We start from the raw sequence: 24,837 nt of genomic DNA, 5'->3' as shown, positions 1-24,837 counted from the left end.
GTGTACACCTCTGTTGTCACCACCATGAGGAGGATATGGAACATTTTTTACCTTCAAAATTTATCTTAGGCCAATTTTCTGTCAACCACACTCCCTCCCACCCCAAGAAACCACTCACTGTTCTACGTTCTGTCACTGTAGATTAGTTTTCTGATCTAGAATTTCATATGAGTGGCATTATACAGTATGTAGTCTTTTTGTTTTTGACTCTTTTTGTTCGGCATAATGCTTCTGAGACTCATCCGTGTTGCTGAAGGAATCCACTGATGAGGGACATTTGTGTTCTTCCAAATTTGGCTATTGTAAGTAAAATTGCAGTAGACATCTGTGAACAAGTCTTTGTGTGGACAAATGGTTTTATTTCCGTTAACTTCCTAGCAGTAATATTGTTGGGTCATATGGTAAGTGGGTGTTAAACTTTCTGAGGAACACCAATCTGTTTTCTAAGGCGTGTGTACCATTTTATATTCCCAACAGTAATACACAAGACTTCTAGGTGCTCCCCATCCTTACCAATACTTGTTATTATCAGTATTTTAAATTTCAATCTTCCTAGTGTGTTTAGTGATTAATCACTGAGGTTTCAACTTACATTTCCCTAATGACTACTGATGATTAATAATATTTGGCATCATGTTATGAGCTTACCAGCCATTGAGATATCCTTTCTTCGTGGTGTCTGTTCAAATCTTTTGCACTTTTTAAAAACTGAGTTGCCTAGGTTCTTACTGAGTTGGAAGACGTCTTCGTAGGTATTCTGGATACAAGTCTTTTATCAGATACATGTGTTGTTAATAGGATCTTCTTGTCTGTAACATGCTTTTTTATTTTCATAAAGGTGTCTTTTTAAAGAGATGTTAATTTTAAGAAGTCCAATCCATATGTCCATTTTTTCCTTTTATGGTCAGTGCTTTCTGTGTCCTTCTACAAAAACTGCTATCCCAAGGTAGCAAAGATTTTCTTTTATTTTTTTCACCTATAAATTTTATAGTTTTAGTTTTTAAGTTCTTTTTCTCAGTAGTGGTTTCTTTCTTGGCATTAAGTCTCACTCTACACATGAGCAGCTGAAAACTTGAGAAGCCCCCAGTGCAGATGTCTGGAGCTTTTTCGGTGTCTCTCCACTCTCTCGGTGCTCTGCCCCACGATGTCCAGACATTTCTGGCTCCTTGAACTTCAATCTGTCTCTTCAACTTGACTCTGCCTGAGTTTGCCCTCCCTGTGCCACAGTCTTTTTGGTGCCTAAAGGCAGAAAGCTTAGAGCTAACTCTTGTGATTCTCTTCTCTTTGAGATTACAGTCTGAAAAACTATTGTTTAGTATATTTTGCCCAGTTTTTTAATTGTCCACAGTGGGAAGTCAGGGCCACTTTCAATAACTCAGTTATAGCCACAAGTGGAAACCCTGTTATCATTGTTCACCTTCCAGGCAGATGAACTCACAAATAAAAAGCTATATAGCATAGACTAGAATGAACAACAAATATTCAAGTCATTTGATTTTCTTCAATTTTTACACTCCTAAATGATAACTAGTAGCAGAAGGAAATAACATGAATGTAGTGATGATTTCATGATGTTTTTTGGGTAAATAACCAACAATATTAAAAGATAAGGTATTCATATTGCAAAAAAGATATTGGGCCATTATGTTAAAAATAATGAAGCAGTGGAGGCTATAATATGTACAATAATACCAGGGAGCAATTATTCTCCAGATACTATTAATATTTTTTATAAACTTTCTCTCATCAGTCAACATTGTTATAATAAATATATTATGGCTGAAGTTGATTATTAGTTTTCCTTCCCATGATGTAAGAAGTCATCCTGTGGTTATAAGACTTGAGGCTGGGTGGTTGCTTTGGATAAAACGAAACTTAAAAATTTGAAATGCAGAGAATTGATGTTAGTGAGGGAAAAAAGAGAATATTGTAAGAAGATTTTCCACATGTGTACTTGTGGCCGCCTGCTTATTCAAGTGATTTCGATGAATTAATCAGTTTCTTTAAGTTTACCAACCAATTTAATCTAACATCTGTTTTGATTACCTTTTTATCACTAAAATTTGACTGTGAGCATCCAAGTATAGTTTTTAACATTATGCAGAAATGGTTGAAAGTCTTTTCAACCGTAGATAGACTATAATCTATTTCTCTGTCTCATTTGCATTCCCCAATCCACTCAGTTAATTTAGCCTCTTTGCAAGCATGTGAACTTTTTCAGGCCATTACTATACCATGGAATAAAAGTGGTGAACTATTTATCAAATTCTCTTCCAAACATCCATCATTTTATTCTACCTAAATTCAAGAACACTAAAAATAATCGTTATTAATTATAATGACCTGCATCAGCAAAGGACCAATATAGTGAGATAATAGTCATAACTATCTTGTACTGAACACCTGCTTATGCTGCATGCTTTGCTTACATTTTCTGTCTTGTGTTACTTTATTATTTCACATGTATAACTAAGTACCTAGCAAAAGGTACTTAGTTAGATAAGTTATTCAAGGTCTCACAGCTCACCAGCACCTGAAGCCAGGATTCAAACCTAGATTTTTCTGACTCTAAAACCAATGGTTATTTTATTGTAGCGCATTGCCAGCTATTTTATTTATTTTTTAACATTTTATTTTATATTGGAGTATAGCCGATTAACAATGTTGTGATAGTTTCAGGTGCACAGCAGAGCGACTCAGACATGCATATACATGTATCCATTCTCCCCCAGACTCCCCTCCCATCCAGGCTGCCACATAACATTGAGCAGAGTTCCCTGCTCTATACAGTAGGTCCTTGTTGGTTATCCTTTTTAAAGATAGCAGTGTGTACATGTCAATCCCAAACTCCCTAACTATCCCTTCCCTCCACCCTTCCCCCCTGGTAACCATAAGTTCATTCTCTAAGTCTGTGAGTCCGTTACTGTTTTGTAAATATGTTCATTTGTATCATTTCTTTTTAGATTCAGCATATAAACGATATCATACGATATTTCTCTTTCTCTGTCTGACTTACTTCACTCAGTATGACAATCTCTAGGTCCATCCATGTTGCTGCAAATGGCATTATTTCATTCTTTTTTATGGCTGAGTAATATTCCATTGTATATATGTACCACATCTTCTTTATCCACTCCTCTGTCGATGGACATTTAGGTCGCTTCCATGTCTTGGCTATTGTAAACAGAGCTGCAATGAACATTGGGGTGCATGCATCCTTTCGGACCATGTTTTTCTCTGGATATATGCCCAGGAGTGGGATTACAGGGTCATATGGTAGCTCTACTTTTAGTTTTTTAAGGAACCTCCATACTCTTCTCCATAGTCATTGCCATCTATTTTATCTGAGTTATTGTGGGTATAAGTTGATTCCAGTGAATTATCTTAAAGGGCATAAGAGGTTCACATGAAGAAAGCTATCAAACATTGATATTTTCCAGGAAGTTTCTTCAAGACTGCAAGTGGAAGGCCTTAAGAGTGTAGAGGAGCCTCTTCACCCTACACAACAAAGAAAGGAAGAAAGGATGGCCTGGCTCCACTTCACACACTCCAGTGCATCTCAGACTTGATGCAATTCTTCCCACACCATAGCTTCTGCCTTCCAACTGCACTTACACTCAGGATTATATACTCCCAGTTGTGTATTCAAATTGCCAGAGAGTGAATCTTACAAATACATCGCTAAGAGTTCATCCCATTTCACTAAAATATGCTCTACTCTTTTCTGTTAGCTATGTCTGAGATAAAAAGTTACTTTAATGCCATTTCACTATCTGAAAATAGAAGAAACATTAGAATATTAACAAAATTTGTTTCATGGCCAGATTGGCTATCATGATTTTGGACAAGTCGCTAAGTATTCTGCTTCAGTTCCCACATTTCAAATATGAAAACGATAATTCTCCTACTCCAGCCAAATGATGTGTTGAGTAAATAGTGATTCAAGGGGCTTGGGATGGCTTCAATAGAGCTTTGAAGAATCCTAGAATGTGCAGGGTTTGGGGTCTTGCCTATTAAATAATTTTAATGGAAAAGTGTATTGCAAAATTCATGAGCCTATGAGAGGTATGGTAATTTATGGAGGAAGATCTAGAATATTGCATAGAGAAGAAGGACTTAGGTATTGTATTGTCCAATCAGTGCATGGGAAGATTCTTTAGGATACCCTGGCATCATTGCTTCGTGTTCTTTCCTGTCATAGACACTGTCCATGGCTTATTTCCCACTTGGAGAAAAAGGTAGAAACACAGTTATTCAAAAAGCCACCCAGTCTGTGGATCTTTGTTACACTGGCCCTAAAAAACAAATACAGTAGTCAACTACATCAGTTATTGTATGTCTGAAAGATCCTTTATTGTGCCCTTATTCTGAAAAGTTGGTTTTACTTAATACAGAGTTCTATTCATTGCTATTTTTATCATGTTAAAGATATGACGCCCTGGAAAGGAAAAACAAAAAACAAAATTCCGTCTCTTCACAGAGCTTACAAACCAGTGAAGAGAAATAGACAATAAGTTATTGTACGTTAGCAAGCAATAAGTTCTATGAAAGAAAGAAAAGAAAACATCAGAGTAAGGTGGATTGGGAATGCTGGCAGGGGATGAGCTGGCCTGCAACTTCAGATAAGGTGGTGAGAGAGGTCTCACCAGAGGGACATGAGGGAATCACACAATTGATATCTGGGGGAAGAGAGCTCAAGGTGAAGGTAATAGTCAGTGAAAGGCCTTAAGTCATGTTTGAGAAACTGAAGAAGGCCAATATGACTGAAGTGTTGGGAGCAAGGGAAGAGAGTAGTATGGGATAACATTCCTCAGAAGATGAAGAGACTCAGATCAAGTTGACCCTTGTAATTCAGTGTAATGATTTCAGTTTTCATTCTGAGTCAAATGGGAGCCACTGGAGGGTTTTGAACACAGGAAAAGCACGATCTGATTTATGTTTTTAAAATACCTTTAGCATTGGTAAAAGAATAGACAAATAGACCAATGAAGCAGAAGAAAACCCAGAAAAATATCCGCATAAATGTAGTTAATTGATTTTTGACATGGGAGTAAAGGTTATACAGTGGAGAAGAGATAGTCTTTCAGCTGAAACGGCTGCACATCTGTGTGCAAAAAAAATGAATCTAGACGTGAACCTTATACATTCCACCCCAAATTAACTCAAAATGGATCTCATACCATTCAAATGTGTATACTTTTGAATTTTTAAATGTAAAATTCAAAAGTATACAACTCCTACAAGATAGCATAAAAGAAAATCCAGATGACCTTGAGTATGAAGATGGCTTTTTAGATACAACACCAAAGACATGATCCATGAAAGAAAGAATTGATAAGATGGACTTCATTAAAATTAAAAATTTCTGCTTGATAAAAGACACTGTTGAGAGAATGAAAAAACAAACCTCAATTCATAATTGCCAAAACTTGGAACCAACCAAGGTGTTGTTTAGTAGGTTAATGAATAAATAAATTCTAGTACATCTAACAATGGAATATTATTATTCAGCACTAATGAAAAGACATGGGCATCAAAAGAAATTATTATTCAAGCCATGAAAAAACCTGGAGGAATCTTAAATGCATATTATTAATTGAAAGAAGCCAACCAGAAAAGGCTACATACTCTATGATTCCAACTCTATGACATGCTAGAAAAGGCAAAGCTATAAAGACAGTAAAAAGCTCACTGGTTGGCAGGGGTTCTGGGGTTGGAGAAAGGGATGAATAGGCACAGAACAGAGGATTTCTAGGGCAATGAAAATACTCTGTATGGTACCATAATGATGGGTACATGTAATTATATACTTGTCCAAACCCATAGAATGTACTCAACCAAGAGTGAACCCTAATGTAAACTATGGCCTATGGGTGATGACGTGTCAATGCAGGTTCATCAAATGTAAAAAGTGTCCTACTCTGGGGGGATGCTGGTAACAGGAGAGGCTGTGTGTGTGTGGAGGCAGGAGGTTTACAGGAAATCTCTGCACCTTCTGTTCATATTGCTATGAACCTAAAACCACTCTAAAAAATAAAGTCTACTTTTAAAAATGCCCTGTGGGTGATGTGTAGATAGTCACCTAATGAGGAGCAGGGATAGAACCAGGAAGACTCTTTAGGAGTCTTACAATAATCCAAGTAAGAAATAATAGCAGCTTGGTGTTGATGGTAAAAAGAAAGGTTTGGATTCTGGTATTTTTGGACTAACAGATGTAGACTCTGACAGAGACAGAATAATAAAAGATAATTCCAAGATTTGGGATCTGAGCTACTGGAAGGATGGAGTTGCCATAAACCAAGCTGAAAAGAAGACTGTAGGTAGAACATGTAGAGTGGGGAGGGAGGTAAATGATTAGGAGTTTAGTTTTCCATCTGTTCCATTTAAGATTTTTACTAGGCCAAGTGCAGAGAGCACATCTAAAGTAGGGAATGACAAACCAAGTATCACTATTAAAAAAGAAATACATTCTGCATTGGATTTTATGATGCAGAGGTCATTAGGGACTCGACAAGAGCATTTTGCATGGATGGAATAGTTGGATACAACCTGATTGAAGCAGGTATAAGAGAACTGGAAGGGTGTGTGTGTGTGTGAGAGAGAGAGAGACAGACAGACAGACAGACAGACAGACAGATTTATTATAAGGACTTGGCTCATGCAGTTATGGAGGCTGAGATGTTCCAAGATCTGCAGTCAGCAAACTAAAGACCCAGGAGAGCCAAGGGTGTAGGTCCACTCTGAATTCTGTAGCCTGAAAATCAGGGGAGTTGATGGTATATGTTCCAGGCTGAAAGCCAGCAGGCTCAAGACTCCAGAAGAGCCAATATTTCCATTTGAGTCTGAAGGCACGGAAGGACTGATTTCCCAGCTCATGTAGTTAGGCAGAAAGAGTTCCCCCTTACTTATGGGAGGGCCAGCATTTTTGTTTTATTCCGGCCTTCAACTGATGAGTGCCACACACATAAGGAAGGGCAATCTGTTTTGCTCAGTCTAACAAATTAAATGCTAATTTCATCCAAAAGCATCCTCACAGGCACACCAGAATAATGTTTGACCAAATATCTGGGCACCCTGTGGACCAGTCAAGTTGACATAAAATTAGCCATCACACACCCCTTTGTGATTTTGTTCAAATTTCTCTAGTATATACATAAAAGTGGAATTTTATGTACACACTCAACTTTAATAGATATTGTCAAATTGTTCTCTAAAGTGATTTCTCCTCTTTATATTCCCAGCACTATTTCACAAGTTTATTTAGTATTCAGTGTTTCCCTTTTGTGAAATGCTGATTAATTTTTAAAATTTTTCTATTGGATTGAACATATGTATTTTACATTTTAATAACAATTGTCTAAATTCTTGGGAAAAGTGTAGCAATTCACATTCTGATCAGCAGTGCTTGATAAAACTGCTTTCATGCATCCTCCTGAGAAATTGATATCATCCTTCTTTTTCATTTTTCCTAACCTAGTGGTTTCTCATTGTTGCATTATTTTCACACTTTTATTACTAGAGAAGGTAATCATTCTCTTGTGTTTATTATTCAAATTGATTTTTTTCTTTTGTGAATGACCTGTTCATATACAATATATAAACATCTAATTTAATTTACCTAAACACTAATACTCCAAGAATACACATCAAGTTATTAGGAAGAGCACTGTAGAAAAAGGAGCTAGAGATATAAATAGGCTAAATCCAAAAAATGAATAGTGAACCATCCTTGAATTTCCTTTTGATCATTAGCTTTTTTTTTTTTTATTTTTTTATTTTTTGATACATTAGCTTTTCAATGCATTGCTGGATTTGTTATGCTTGGAACTTTTCTTTTACATATATATTATTCTACAATTTTTAGATTTCCAACTGAAATCCATTTAACCTGGTAGTTCAGTGCTGCAATATTGTAAGGAGATTTTTCTCAAGCATTGGAACTACATATTCACTGGATTTTTTTTTTTTTTAGTGTAGATAATAATTCCAAATATCACTTTGAACTGAAATAACTCTGACCTGAATGAAAATAATCTTTCCATGATATTCTGAAATCTATGGTTCATTTATAATATGTTTTCCCCTGAACTTTGTAACTTTCAAATACATTTTTGAAGAATTCCACAAAGGGATGTTTTTAATGTCTGAATTAGCAAAGAGCATTTATTCGTAGATTTAAGCTAAAAGTGAAAACTACTCTCTGTCATTATTGACTTACACATTTGCAGCTCTAAGTAATTAGCCCTTACATATTACTTAAGTCCCTTTTGATTTAAATATCAAATTAAAAAAAGGATGGATGTGTTGGTATATATAGCTGTGCCATAGTCAATATTGTGCAGTGTATCTCACTATCACTAATAAGAGAGTAAAGCTCATTTCTAGAGGTTAATTATAAAGTTTGCACCTATAGTTAAAGTGTCAGAATCTGCCTTTTTCAGTCTTGAAGAAAATGAGTCTTTTCCCCAATGGTACATTGGTCAGCTTTGTCACTACAAAGACTGCTTTTCTTTCCATGTCTTGCAAAACCTGAAGGAAAGTCAAAAATAGAAGATTAAAAATGAATTTTTAAGTTTCCATATACCTATGTCTCATTATTTTAAGGCTGATTTCTTATAATAAAGAAATTTTGATGACAGCCATGGAAGAATGGAGCTAAAATCAATAAACATATCTAACTCTCTCATTTTTAATATATGCAATTCTATCTACTTATGGTAAACTGGTAAGCAACAATAAAAAAAATAATAAACATGTTTAATTTCCTGCTAATGTAAAAGCTTTAGAGAAAGACAATTCATGAATGAAGAAGGGAATATATTCAGAAAACAATGTGTAAAAGATAATACATACATATATTTTTTAGATATCAATGATTTGAAATCTAAATAGATTGTGAAGAAGAATTGACTTATTGAAAGAGAGACAAAATAGTTACACTATCTAAATACATTTTCAAAGAATCTCTCGTGGGGAATATACCTTTAAAATTATATTTTAAAAATATATCTAATATGTTTCAGTACATGATAGTATTTCTGAAGTTAGGAACTGGTTTTACTTGAAAATGTTAGTCTTCAGAAAAGAAAATAACCCTAGAACACTGTATTTTGTGGCTATTTCTATTCTTGATACCTATTTTCACATTTTATCTTTGAAAAATATACATTTACTGAGTAAGGTATAAGCTGATATTTTGCCTAGGTAAAACTATATTAATTTATATAATTTATATTAGAAGAATTATAAATAATTGTTTTCATATTTTAAAGATAATTTACTAAATTACATTTTTAAGGCATTTATGCCGGATACTGGGCTCCAAAATATTCCAATAAGAATTCTGATTGTGGTGAAATAAATCTTTTAAAAATAAACAGCCGAATATGTATTTTTTAAAAATTTGAAAATATTTTTAGGTAGAAATTCAGTTAATGTTAAGAAAAGCATCTGTGATGTCTATTTATTAAAATTTAGTGTTTATTAAAATACCAAAATCTAGTATTTATTAAAATACTAGCATCATATTTGATATTTCTTTTGAAAAGAGTACTTATTATATGGTTAAGAACTTTACAAAATTTCCAGTATAAGTATATTAAAAAGTTAAACAAGCTATCAGCTGTAATCATTAACATTTTATGAATTTTAATAAACTTAAAAAATAGGAAAGACAGTCTCAAACTGAAGGGAACCTTGACTGTATTGACTTTATGAAAAACTAACTCACTCTTTGCATTTTTCACATTTTTAAGAAATCAGTAAGAACTTTGTCAGGAACTGATTCCAAGTCAGGGCCTGACATTTAGCATCCGTGGTTTCCCTCTTCCTCGATTCCTCCTCTAATTTAAGCTCTGTATTAATGGGCCCCATTAAAGCAAATGTGCTTGAGAATCTGTGGGAAATCTCTCCACCACTGCCTCTACTACAATTCAACATCAAGAAGTATTGCATGGATTATAACCCCACCAAGATGTAGTATGGTAGGCACTATGAGAGAGAATTTATTATGAGACATCATTATGCCAAAATCTAAGTGTTTTGTTTAAATATCTTTTGGAAAAATAAGATGGTTTGTCTATCTGTAGGAAGAATTATACACACTGAATTAAGAGTAGAGGTTCTATTGTCAGACAATCTCTAGAGATAAGTCAAAATCCCAGGTCTATCATTTACTGGATAGAAATTCCAACTTTATTATATACTTGTTCTACAAACGTTTAGCCATTCATTTCTTACGTATAAAATGAGGATAATGTTAGTTCATCCTCCACAGATGTTATGAAGATTAAATGCCTTAATCTGGAAAAGATGCTGGGGCAAAAATTGAAAAGGCAAGGTTTTCTTGTTAAAGGGATCCTACAGGTCTCAGGTTTGCATGGAACTGTCCAGCAGAGTTGCTGCTAAAATTACAGATGGGATCTGTTACTGTTATATTTACTTTTTTTCCCCCTAAGGGAAGAAATAAAAAGTATCCAATTTCAATAGATAAATGTCCTTCTGAGTTGATTTTCTATTTATAAACAGCCCTAATATGTCTGACTCCTTTTTGTTTCAAACTTCCCTCTTCATCAAGTGAGCACTTCTTTCTTACATATTCACATATAGTGAACACATTAAGATTTTAGAGAATATGAAAAAATATCAGTGTTAATCAGAGATTTTCATGTTTCAGAGACACACTGATTTGAGCAAATGCAAACGTAAATTAATTTTTGGCAATATGTAGAGTGTTTCAAAGTTTACACTGAGCGTTGAAATTTTAATAGAAATTTTAGGTTGCCCAAAGAAGTGGGCAATACTTGACTCTTTGGGAAGGTGTCTATTAGCTTCTGGTTTAAGCTTGACTCTATAATGCTGTAAAGAGGTTAGTTGGTCATGGTATCATCCTTGTTTGTATCCACTTTGTGCTTTTAAAATACCATAAAATACTATAACAAGCATTACATTCTTGAAAGCCATCAAGAATTTGTAAGAGAGAAATTGCCAGATTTCTTTAGGACATACACATGGATTAGAATTCCAGTCCTTTAATCCACAAACATACCTATAGCAAAGTCTACAGTGTGGCCATTTCTTTTCTTTTAATCTTTTTTTTTTAATTGAAGTATAGTTGATTTACAATGTTGTGTTTATTTCTGCTGTACAGCAAAGTGATTCAGTTATACATATACACACATTGTTTTACATATTCTTTTCCATTATGGTTTATCTCGGGACATTGAATATAATTCCCTGTGCTATGCAGTAGGACCTTGTTGTTTATCCATTCTATATGTAATAGTTTGCATCTGCTAACCCCAAACTCCCACTCCATCTCTCCCCCATCTCCCCTCCCTTTGGGTAACCACAAGTCTGTTCTCTATGTCTGTGAGTCTGTTTCTGTTTCATAGATAGGTTCATTTGTGTCATATTTTAGATTCCATATATAAGTGATATTATATAGTATTTTCCTTTCTCTTTTTGACTTACTTCACTTAGTATGATCATCTCCAGCAACCATATTGCCACAAATGGCATTATTTCATTCTTTTTTATGGCTCAGTAGTATTCCATCGTGTATATGTATCACATCTTCCTTATCCATTCATCTATTGATGGACATTTAGGTTGTTTCCATGTCTTGGCTATTGTGAATAGTGCTGCTGTGAACATAGGGGTGCATGTGTCTTTTTGAATTATAGTTTTGTACAGATATATGCCCAGGAGTGGGATTGCTGGATCATATGGCAGCTCTATTTTTAGTTTTTTAAGGAACCTCCATACTGTTTTCCAGTGGCTGCACCAACTCACATTCCCACCAACAGTGTAGGAGGGCTCCCTTTTCTCTACACCCTCTCCAGCATTTGTTATTTGTAGACTTTTTAATGATGGCCATTCTGACCGGTGTGAGGTGGGACCTCATTATAGTTTTGATTTGCATTTCTCTAATAACTAGCAATGTTGAGCATCTTTTCATGTGCATGTTGGCCATTACGGTGTGGCCATTTCTTATTAACTTGTTCTCCACATAGTCCTCACATGCTCAGTTTTATGATCTTAGGCAATTGGATTATATGTGTCTCTTTTCACCCCACTAGGTCAAACCACAAACCACAGGAGACATAGTTCTACTTAGATTGAGTTACTCTAAATCCCTCAGCTTATATGAGCTCTTATAAACACCATCTATGCTTTTAAACCTACATTTTAAATACTAGAATTAATCTTGCATGTTAATATTTTGCATGTTAAAATGTGTTATTTGTCTATATGTTAAACCCACTGCATTCCTGTTGACTTGTTATCAGTAAAGATGATCTTTTTCTTAACAATATTCTATCTCACTATGCAATGGCTCTCTCATAAATTGAGACTATCATTTCAAGTTGCCTAAAAACTTTCATTCTGACATTTTGCTGAGTTGTATGCTAGAAGATGAAGAGAGAAATATTTTGACCAAAAGCCCAACTAGAATTTCCATGCTCTGTACTTTCAGTTCCAGACCACAGAAAATACTTGATTGCATTTCTCATATTAAGGCTAAACTTTCCTATGTAAAAAAATTCCTTGATATTATACCAATTCAAGCCTCAGATTTTGGATAATTGAGAATTGATAAAAACTGGGAATTGAAGATTTCCTGTGAGATTCTTTGTTTCTCCTAGTGAAAATAGGGCCAAACTAAAATTAAAAAAAGAAATTCTCTTTTATACTTCAATAATTCTGCTTTTCATAGTGGCCTATGAATAAAATACGAGGAGATTGTTTTAGAATTGCAAAGTGATGGCTACCATAGAGCAATGATTTTCACTTCACATTGTCAGCCATGTCCACTCTCCCCTTGACCTGTGTGACATGTCTACCCACCAAATGACAGAATGTTACAACAGAAGAATCAGTGGGTCTGTTCCATTTCTTCCACTGATTCTACAGATGACCTTCAGGAGGACATTTGTACCCTATTGAATCTGGAGAATTTGGTGCCTCCTTCTTCAAAATAAGGAAGGTAGAACTTCCTTAGAAGTTAAATAGGGACTAATGAGATCTTGCCAGTAAAGTACTTCAAGGCTAAAGATAAAAGACCTCTTATGAGTGCAAACAATTACCTTTTCTAAACTAAGCCACCTTTCCTATTGAAACCGTGCACCTCTGATTGGGACTTGAACCCATATGCCGGGACTTGAACCCAGCCAAAACCCTGGTTGGGACTTGAATCCACACAGCTGGGGCTCGAACCTGGCCAAAAGCCACAGTCTTCCAACTGAGATCGCACACCTGGTTTCAGGACTTAATGAAGCTCAGGTTCTTGATGTCTCATCACAAAAAGAATTCAGTGAGAGACAAAGTGATGGGTAAGAAGTGGATTTATTTAGACAGAGACACACTCCACAGAGTGTGGGCCATCTCAGAAGGTGAGAAAGGCACCAGGGTATGGGGTTGTCAGTTTTTATAGGAGTGGGTAATTTCATAGGCTAATGAGTGGGAGGAGTATTCCAGATATTTTAGGAAGGGGCGGGGATTTCCAGGAATTGGGCTACTGCCCAATTTTTGATCCTTATGGTTGGTCTTGGAACTGTCATGGCACCTGTGGGTGTGTCATTTAGCTTGCTGATGTATTATAATGAGCATATACTGAGGCTCAAGGTCTAGTGGAAGTCAACTTGTCCACCATCTCGGACCCATTTCGTTCTAATCAGTTTATGTCATGTCCTCAGGCTATGTCATTCTTTCAAAGGTTGTACCCTGCCTCCTTCCCTCCTGTTTCACTATGAAACCCTCCACACATAACAGCTGATTCAGGTCTATCTAAATTGAAGAGGTCATCTGAGGATGAGGGGTTTCATTTTTTAATTTCTTGATGGTAAGGAAAGAAATAAAGTTTCAGCCCTTTAAGTACATAACCATTTATCTCAGTATAAATTAAATGGTTCCCATTGGAAGTAAATGAAAGAGTAAGATTTTTATCACAACTGTTTTAAAACAGGATGATATTCTTGTCAGGGAAAGTAGCAAAGAGATCTTAAACTCTTTGCCCTTCATGAAGAAATGTGAAATTGCTTTCATTTCTATTGGCATTTTACTGAGCACACTCTCTCTTCACTCTAAACTGGAGGTCACAATTTGTTTTGAATCTGAGCTGGAAATAAGATAACAAATATTGCCTAGGGCTTTCTGGGATGCCTTTTATCTCTGAATTAGATTAGACCATCAGAAACTAGTGCAAATCCTTTATTATTTTGTTTTTAAGCCCTAAAAATCAAAAGCAATGCATACAGGCAAAGTACATTGAAAAAGTTAGCATTATACCACAAGGGCTCCATATATATCTTTTCCTATATTTCTCAATTTATATGGGGAATAAACAGAAATTTCCTTTGACTATTATACTCTAATTTTTTTAAATCATAGATTTTTGCTGTCATAGGTTACCATTCTAAAAATTCTAAATGTAGGGTTGGAAGTGGTGTAAACTTTAGTGTTATTAGAGGGGAAAAAAAGTTTTATTTTTTCCTTTTCATTGGAAAAAATAGTGTTAATTATTCCTCTGCACCTGCCTAATGGGGCTGAAGTAATTCGATTGTCATATTGCAGATTGTTGCTTTGTGTAATGTATCACCCCTGCTGTTCCATTAAAAAAATTCTATACTCTTCCATTATTCAGCAAGGCCTAATGATTATTCCAACATTTGTACATGCTGCACTGTTATTCTGATTTTAATTGACTTCACTTTTTTAATTAAGCACATTGGTTTTAACACTGTTGTTGACAAGCTTGGCTTTGTCATTATCAGCATTTGCTCCCATATACTTTCCATACCTATTGACATTTTATTTAGATTCATTATAAATGATAAGAGCAATACATTCCCTGAGTTTATCATCAACTCTAACATTAATTCATGTCACACATTATTGATACATAATGGTCTGCAGAATATTTTAAGGGATCAGTTACTCTGTTTAAAGCATCTTTTTAAATTAAATTATTAAATCTTTAGTTTTCAAATTAGAAATAAAGATTTCATTATTTCTGAATGTGTAATAATCTTTCAATGAAAAGAACACATGTTTTACTCCATCAGTAAAATATAATCACATGTAACAAGCACATGTGGTGGTGTTATCAGTGTTTAGTGAGACATATGAAATTATCATTTGTATAAATTTGAAAAATTAACCAATTTTTGAAAGAGAATTGTTTCATTTATTTAAATTATTTAAAGATTTATTAAAAGTAAATCTTTAAAATATTAATTTATTGTAGACAATATGTTCTTTTAAGCATAGCATAGTACCCTAAAAGAAAATAATGCCCTTGCAAAACCCATTGAAATGTCTCCTTCTGAGTGATATCTCAGTCATTTATCACAACACAAGATAATGAAAAGTGGCCCATAGACAAAATAAGTCAAGCTTTATTTAGCTGAGATGTTAGAAATTGCTGAACTGAAGGGAAGAACTGGAAGGAGAACAAAATAATGGTAAATTTTAAGATGAGTAAATGTTTGAATATTTTTGAAAACGACATGACAATGTTTTGTGGTTTTTATATCTCTGAACACAAATCTGGCACAAATCTCTGGCTTTTAAAGCTCTGTAAGTGGTATAGACATACCTTACTTTGGAAAGGGTTGACATGCGAACTCTTATTTCCACTTTGCCGTCTTTGTTCTGTCAGTGGGCATGAATGAATGAATGAATGAATGAATGAATGGGACAGTGAATGAAGAGGTCACGTGGGACTTGCCAGCCATGTGGTCATCTGGGCGACAGAAGACAATGATTTCAAAGCGGGCCCTTCTGCCCCGTTTGGTGCAGCTTCATTGCTATAGTCCCGACTGCTGATGAACCTGCTGCCCAGGGTTTATGTTCAACCTCTCCTTATGCCTTCATGTCCTGACCCAGCTCTGTTAGCATAACTTCCATTTCCAGTGACAACATGAATAAAAGATGACTGGTGTGACCTCAGAAAGTGCCAAGATAGTATTGATGTAATGAGCCCGGTATCCACTGTTTTATGCATTGCCACACAACAGCAATCTTAATGAAAGGTTAAACAGCATTATAATGTGTGTTTCTTTGATGTCTCATTGACTTCACTTTTCCATTCACTGGTGCTCCTTTGAATTTTACCAATAATAAAAATAATAAAATTCCCCTTTATTTTTTGTAAACCTAAAACAAAACAAGACAAACAAAAAGAAAAGTTTGGCTTTCAGAGTCTTCTCAAGTTCGGAAAATAATTTTTCTTTGGCTTTGCATTGGTTTCTGTTCAACAGCAACTATTATTGCTAATAGACTAGAGAAATTACTGAACATACTCTGACTTGAATGTCCCATTTTAACCTTCAGAATTCTGCACTACCACCTCACCTTCTTGGCTTTCCACACTTTTTTTTTCTAATGGTGAAAATCTAAAATAAAATCTTATCAGTGGAAGGCCCTCAATACCAGCCTTGTGTTGCATTTTTCCTTTTCACCTTGATATATTTTAAAGACCTGTTGTATATGGAAATCTTAGATGCAAATACTCTGATTGTCTAGCTCTGAAAAGCCCAATGAAAAGAATTGCAAATGTGCATAGGAAAATATCAAGGAATCTCCTTTTTCTGGAGCTTCTTGACCAAAAACAATACCAGTCTGTTAAACTTTTCTTCACACTCCTCCTTAGCTGTATAAATAGGCAGGAAGTAAAAGGAAGATGGGACTATAGCAGGCGTATGTCTAAAGTAATATCACACCTTGCCAACAGCATCCTTTATTATATTTTTCTTTACAAGCAAAAGCACAACACACTAATATTCACCCTTTTAACAACAAAAAGAAAATTGTGTGCTTTTTATAACTTCTTTCGATAGCAAATCACAGGTGCTCTTGTAATATTACTCTTTGCTTTCTTGCTAGGTCTGTTACTTAGATGATCTGGAAATGTGACAATATGTTAACAGCTAACACTCTGTGCATCTTTGGGCCTTATAGGTAGATTAAAAATCATTTAAAACAAGCAGTTGCTGAAACATCTTACCACTTCAAACCCCAAATTTACTGCTTGACACATTGGTTGTGTCACTCTGCATTTTGAAAGGGTGATGGTAAAGCAATAAATAGGGAAGTTTTTCAAACATCTACTATGTTGCTTTGATGATATCATGTCTTATTGGAGTGTTGCATATCTAACATAACAGAAAATGATCAGATATAATTTGACATGACCTTATGCAAGCAGGCACTACTGTCAAAGATGTGAAACGGTAGTTTTCATATAGCAAAGTGTAAAGTTAATTAGACTACAGTCATTGGGGCTTTGTCTTGGAGAAAACAAACACCTTTGTATCCATAGCCTCTCTTGGATCCTTGAGTAATGAGAAAATCATATCGCATTTCTATATCTACTGAAGACTCATGGATGGCTTACTTAAGAAAATTCCAAAAATGATACTTCATTTGTCTCCCTTCAATTTGATAGTGACTCCAACAGATGATAGTTAATGAACTTTCTTGTATGGGTAAAAGCTGTTGGAAAATGGAGATTTGCCTAATCGTAGTTAAGGTGGCATTTGATGTTGAAAAGAAGCTGTAGGAAGGAGTTGGGATCCTACCACACACAGCGCAGTGTGGATGACTACACTCCTTAGCGAGGAACCCTTGATGAGGTCTAAGTAGTGACAAGCACAGCCCTACAAAATTCAACCTTGAGACTGCCAGAAAAAAAAAACTGGCTGCTCGAAAAATTGAAGCAGATGTCAGATGCAAGCAGCTGTGGCCTGGGAAATTCAACAAAATTCCAATATTCAAATTGCTTCTCTAGATAAAAACTGCTTGATAGCACAGTTTCAGATTTGATCTGGACTGCCAGTGAACCATCTGCGTAAAATGAAAGTAATCTGCTGACATTGTCAATACAGGTAGGCATCAGCGTCATTTGGTCAGAAAAAGAACACTGCTAAGATGTTTTTGGGTGAGCTTGTCACGAAAGTAGTAGAATAATTAACCCCAGTTTTTAGAATAGTGAACCCAGAATAAAGAGAGACAAAAAGTGTGCTTGCCTCATTGTTTAAGCATTATTTGCGCCAAAAAAAAAAAACAAACCCCAAAACAAAAACAGAACAAGGTAACAACCTTTACTCTAATTTTAGGCTCAAAATGGAATATTCTGGTAGGGATTGAATTGGGGTGAGAATATTGGGGAAATTACATTCCCAGCACCAAGGAAAAAGTGATGTTCATTCTGTTAAATTTGACCTTGTGAGAATAATGGAAATGCACAGAGGGTTGGTAAGCAAATTGTTAGGCAAATTGTGAGCTTTAAAAATTTAGTATCACATGCAAAGGAATAAATCCCTAGAGGGTTAGAAAATACAATTCTAATTTTACCCAGCTATGTGTTGGATAAAATAAACATATGTAGATGCTGAAAGGTTGCTCACAAATAGGCTTGTGGCGGAAGTCTTTCATAATTCAAGATACATCAGCCTTGGCAGTAGCTGAGAATAAGAGCGAGTAATCAAAAGTGACCCAAACAATGACACCAGAGTTTCCAGATGGTATAGAAAAAAGTCCATGATTTATGATTGCCGGTGCAGTAAATAAATCTAAAACAATAGGCGTGGATGGGGAAGCAGTCACAGCTGACCAAAAGAGCAGTTGTAATGCAACCCACAGAAAGCTTGGTGCCAGAAGTAATTGACATAGTCATCAAATCAATTTCCTAGGGTGCAGACGCTCAAGCACTCCGTCTGATTCTGTATGCTCCACAACACTTGGATTATACAGCTGCCTCTAATTCTGATAGCCTTAGCTCAATATGAATCCAATTCAAGGAACTGTCTGGAAGCGAACAGTAATTATTTAGGCTTCCTTTCTGCAAGTTTACTGTTTTCTAGTCAAATTACTCTATTTTGAGATTACATACATTTCATATTAATTATTTAACATTTTGCTGATTTTTTTCTTCCCCTCCTCTGTCACCAAACTCAGTGACATCCCTGAAATACATTGTCTTTTCTCCCAGAGAACCCGGAGGTACTGCTTCAGGACAGAAAAGGCTTATGAAGAGTAAAATATTCTTTGTATTGACTACGGAATAAGACACTTGGTTGCAAATATGCAATATCCATGCGAGGAGGATCTATCTATATCTATCTATCTCTCTATCTATCTATCTATTTTTCTATATTTCAGTTCAATGCAATAATAAGATTAAATAATCTTTTGCTGCAAATAATTTCATTGGCATCCATTTATTTTTTATTCATCCAATGTTTATAGAATGTCTGCAGCACATCAGATACACAATTAGACACTGGGGTATCGAGATAAGAGACAAAGTCTCCGCCTTCAAAGAAGTCATAGCTTAGCAAACTGATGGGACAAGTAAAGAATCATGTGAGAAAAATTACAGAGAAAATACAGAGGGCAGTGGGATAGCTGCAAAGGAAGCCCTAACCCGGCTGTAGGTGGGGCGAGATTGGGAGCGTGGTAGGGGAAGGATTTTGGAGATGCCAACATTTCCATTGAAATTTGAAGATGAGGGAAATTTTGCCAGGTTGAGAGAGGATCGCTAGTATTCCAGGCAAACCCAACACCAAAAAAAAAAACCATGGCATTTTCAGGGAGTCACATACTCAGTGCAGCAGGAGCATAGCGTCTAGCAGTGAAGAGAGTGAAAAGTGTTGAAGAGAGAGAAAGGGATAGGTATGGACCAGATGGCAGAGGGCAAGGGTGGTCAGTCCTTTAGAGCAGGGGTCGCCAACCCCGCGGCCGAGGACGGGTATCAGTCCGCGGCCTGTTAGGAACAGGGCCGCAGAGCAGGAGGTGAACGGCGGGCAAGCGAGCAAGGCTTCATCTCTCCCTCCCCGGCACTTGCGTTACTGCCTGGACCATCGCCCCGTCCGTGGAAAAATTGTCTTCCATGAAACGGGCCCCTGGTGCCAAAATGTTGGGGACCGTGCTTTAGAGAGTACAGAGCACTTTCACTCACGATCTTTCGCTCGATGCCTACAGAAGCTTGTGAGACTATGATTGCCCCTATTTGAAAATAAGCGAGGATCAAGGTTGAGAGAGGTTTGGTCCCTGAGAGAAGTCACATAGCTGGGAATTAGGCCCAGGTCTGTCTGCTTTAAAGACCACATTCTCAACACAGCATTCACTACTTGGCTTCTCGATCAAGGGGTTCCCTGGATATGTGCTCACCACTTAAGACAGTTTTCAAATTTTTGGAAAACACAAAGGCAGGATGATGGGGCTGACAGCAGTATGCGGGAGGGTGATGGAAAAAGAGTAAGCAAACTAGAAAGTAGAAGAAAAGGAGGCAGAGGAAAAGAATGTATATTAATTTCAAAACACTATAAAGACAGAACAAGCTGGCCAGTCCCCTCTGGGATATAAGGAAAGAAGATAATTCCACAGGGACTGCAGACTCCACACAATTTCTATTGTTGAAAAAGATCTTTGAGAGAGCAGATTAGAAGATGATAAATCACATCGTTAACAAGCTATTTGTTTGCTATTAATTTAAGATTCTATCTTTAGAAATAGGGAAGACTGAAGGGTCAGGAAAAAGAGATAGCAAGTTGATTATGGGTACAAACTGGCTGAGCCATCATCAAGGGCAGAGACGAAAACAAAGAACCAGGATATGACAAAAGCTGGTGGGATTAAAGAAGCAAGCAGTGAAGACAAAAGAGCAATGACAGGAGTGAGGACCCAGAGATAATTCTGAGAAGCAAATGAGAAAAGAATAATAGAGAAAATAGTATAGCTCACAAAAGCAAAAGGATCAAAACAGAGTGGAAAAAAGGTTACACTGAGAAGAAATTTAAAGTGGCAAATAAAAGGCAAGAGTTAAGCCTGCATTTTAAAATAAAATGCATTATATATATTTATAAAATAATACTGCAATTGTAGAAAATTAGATGATAAATAATAGTATAAAAGAGAAAAATTACTTCTTTTTCACTAATGGAAACAATTGCACTTTGTATTTTGAGGTACTTCCTTCCAGTCATTTTTCTCTAGACACTTACGTAACTGTGACTATAATGTAGAAGATTGTAATCTCATTTTTCTTCTAGTATTTTAGAATAAATATTTGCAATGCTATATAATCAATCTTTATAAATATTTTCTTTCAAATATGATTTAATGACATTGGAAAATAGCATCCTATTATATCTTTGGGAATAAATATTTTGGTTAATGGGTAATTTCCAGATGCACAAGATTACCTGTTTGTTATATTTTAATTTAAGATTTTTTTATGGGTCCAGAAACAACTCCACTTTCGAAATTAAGAACTCTTTAAGCATACCTAATATAAATTTTAAAGAATACGTGAAACAAGCATGAACAGTATGCATAGGTATCTTCTGTTTCATCTAGTAAGTCAAATAATGAAGGAAATCTTTCTATTATTTTTCAATTTTATTAAAACGATTCAGAGGCAGGTTGAAGTACATGGTCCATGTTATCCACACACAAGATTATGCTTGGCATCAAGTGGCCTACAAGTGAAAAAGATGTGCCATGGGGGAATGCATGGACTTCCCTTTAGTAATATAGAAATGTAAAAACCACACAAGGCAGATAGTGTTTAGAGCACTTAATCCACCATTCTGTCCAATAAAACACCTGGGATTGCTCTACCCTTTGGCATATCTCAGTGGTTATCAGATTCAAATATGCTGACACTGGTTGCAAAGGAATTTGTAAATCTATGGTAGATGCACTTGATCAAATTAATTTTATCTAGTTCTAAAACAAGTTTCACTTATGATTATAATAAACTCTTGCCAAAATTAACTAAAAATATTATCTTGCAGTGTCTATATCAGTTAAATTATTATTTCAAGTTGTTTCAATGCAATATATCAAATTCTTTTAATCTAGCATAAATAACTTATCAGAGGAAGAGAATGGCAATACTAGCATTTTTAAAAGTATGGATGATATGATCTTCTGAAACTCCCTAAAGGAGACAACTTATTAGTAAGATAATAATCAATTCAGAGTGTTTGCATTGAAATACACCACAAAGAAAGAGACTATTCAGATTACAGTGGTATACATCGGGGGGAAACAACTTGTAGAAAAGAAACATGGAACTATTTGGATCACTAGATTCACAGTTCCAGATGAAAAGACTCTTTTGAGAAAAGATGCCCTTAAAATGTACCTGCTTCTCCGTAGATTTCCATCATCACGAAATGGCCACTTCAGTAGTTCATTTAACAAAATGTGTTCCTGTTACATGCCAACCACTGAGCAAACAAAAGGGAACAAAATAAACATAGTCTCTATGTAGAGCTTTGATATGATACATTTTCAAAATTTTTCCAGAATTACAAAATAGTCAAATTTATTTTATCATATGCTAAGAAAGCACGTGAGCTACAGTTTTTGACATATATACGTGTATGTATACACACACACACATATATGTATAGAAAAATTTGCTGGATTGGTTGCAAAAGAGGGAGGACTACAAATATTTAGAGTTTTCTGTGAGAATAATGACAAACAAGAACCCTAAACCTGAAAACATTTTGACCTTTCAAATTACACTTTTAATTGCCCTAATTGCATTATTTGATATTGAAAATTTCTGGACAATGTTTGAAGAGAAGATTTCTCTTTGACCTATAACATTTCCTGCAATGTTGGTAGTACTTTTTGACCATCTCATCTTTCTCAATTTCAATATATTGATTCAATTCAAAGAACACATTTTTAAACTAATGAACGACATAAAGAAGATGTTTGAAAACATCATTTTATTCATTTTAAGTCCTATTACCTATTCCTCTCAAAGGACTATCTTAAATTCTAAAGCCCTAGGAGCAATGAAACATCTTTGATGTAAATGAGAATAATCTAGTAATTAACCTCAGGTTTTCTTCTGCACTAAATGTGAAAGCAAAACGAATCAGTGTTAATGATGAAGGAAATTCCAGACCTAATGGCCCCAAGGTATCAAGTTTTTTCTCTTAGTCAGGAAATGGATCAATTATATTTAGTTCTTCAGTGAGGTTTGTTTTGAAGGAAACTTCTCTAAGTAGTTTTCATGAGTAATGATCATGCTAGTGTTACTTTCAAAGCTCATGCTGAGAAATGATTTCTTGTAATTTTTTTCTGTCCAACTGGCATAATACATTTATTTCTGTGAGGTAGATGAGTAGCCTATAACCCCCATTGCCAGTATCTAGTTTCAGAGAGCATCTCTCACCACAGAGTAGCTGTTAAACACTTTCTATTGATATAGCTACTGGGTACAATTGCCAAACCACAGTGTGCTACAAAATAAGGATGTGAAAAACTTGGGGCTTCATCTATCTTGCTCCCTCCACTTAAAGTGGGGTATCTCAAGATGTCACCACCATTCAGTAATTCAATGTCATCAAACATAGAATGATTCAATTGTACAATTATTCAAATGTGAATTTCAAGAAAAGAATAACATTTGTCTTTCCTACCAGACAAACGAACATAGATGTGTCAGTGGGTACTTCAAAAACATTTTTCTACCATGATCATGAAATTAACATATTGTCTAGGAGAAATGTATATTTTTATAATAGTTCCAGTAATATATTAGTGAACATGCTTATATGTACATGTATAATAAAAATATAAGACAATTTCTTTGAAATGAGAAGCTTACCATATATTTCTATACTGTCTAGGGAACAAAAGGTTATACAATAAATCTAAAAGAAACTAAGTGATTAGCTAACCTATCAGTTAAATCAGGAAAAAAAATTAAAATTTCCAAGATTTATGTTTTTGTTTTATAAAATTAGCTGAGTATCTGCCTATAAGGAAGACATTGCAAGAACTAGGAAAAGTTTTTGGGTAGCTGAGGAAGATGGCACTGAAAAGGGTAAAAGTAGGAAGACTACTTTATTTGGAAGCAGAATTCACCTTATGTATCTCTTCCCATAGCTAGTGTCTCCCTCTGGAGCAGAGGGCAGGTTTGTCCAGGAGAACAAGAATAATGTCTCCCTCTAGGACGAAGTTTGGGAAGGTTTGCATAGAAAAAGATTTGGGTTTCTTAGCTCAGGATTCCTCAGCTGTGATGGAAACCCACCGTGTGTGTAACATCCATTTGCCACCCTGCAGGGACTTAGGGGCGGGAAGAGCCAAACCTGAAACTGAAACTCATGCTGCCGGGTGCCATAAGTCGTAAAGTTCTAGGATCCATGAAAGTGGTGGGCTGACCTGTTAGGTGCAGATAGGATAAAGTCTCTGACCCTGAACAGTCTTGACATTTCCATGGAGAATTTGGGGGAGGGGGGACTTATGTAAGTATAATTTTTCACTCAGTAAACTGAAACAGTTTATTTATACGATCCTAGTATTTGAATTTACCCCCATTCTTTTTCTCTTCCACCTTTTCACTCTCTTTCTCTTCTGTACTTTACTGTTGCCATATCTGATTGATGGCATTTTCTGTACCATCCGAATTCCTCTCTAAGCCCATTAAGGTCTTTGCTGACAACGGAGCTATGTGGCCAATATGTGCTCTCACGACACGCAGTCTGCCGGCGCTCTCCTAACCCCCGTTGTAAAGAATGAAATTGGGTTAGAATAGTCTTCCCTCATGAATAGATATAGAATGGCTCCATGCTTTCTGAACATGCTCTATAGGGGCTCCTATCAAGAACCCAGGTGGTGTCGACAGGAAGAGAAACCTCTATCTTTGTTCAAATACGTAGCATATTGCACAGATGGGCCACGTGTCTTTCAGAGTGCTAGAGCTAATAAATTCCCCTTTCACAGGATGACCAAGAAGGACCAAATGTTGTGTAGAATATAAATACTTGGTACCAGATAGTAGAAGGAGAGTCAACTAGGATG

The 24,837-nt window shown here is 35.7% G+C and overlaps 1 long non-coding RNA gene across 1 annotated transcript in view; it reads left to right on the top strand.

Moving 5' to 3' along the window:
• The window catches only part of LOC309646935, a 49,368-nt gene that overhangs the window by 6,589 nt on the left and 17,942 nt on the right, over positions 1-24,837 (top strand). The gene's annotated exons all lie outside the window — the stretch shown is intronic.

This window comes from Balaenoptera physalus, assembly GCF_965194825.1.
Source record: "Balaenoptera physalus genome assembly, chromosome: 17".
In the NCBI taxonomy this organism is placed as follows: domain Eukaryota; kingdom Metazoa; phylum Chordata; class Mammalia; order Artiodactyla; family Balaenopteridae; genus Balaenoptera; species Balaenoptera physalus.
Note: the sequence above shows the minus strand (reverse complement) of the source record. Positions and strands in the feature narration are given on the sequence as shown.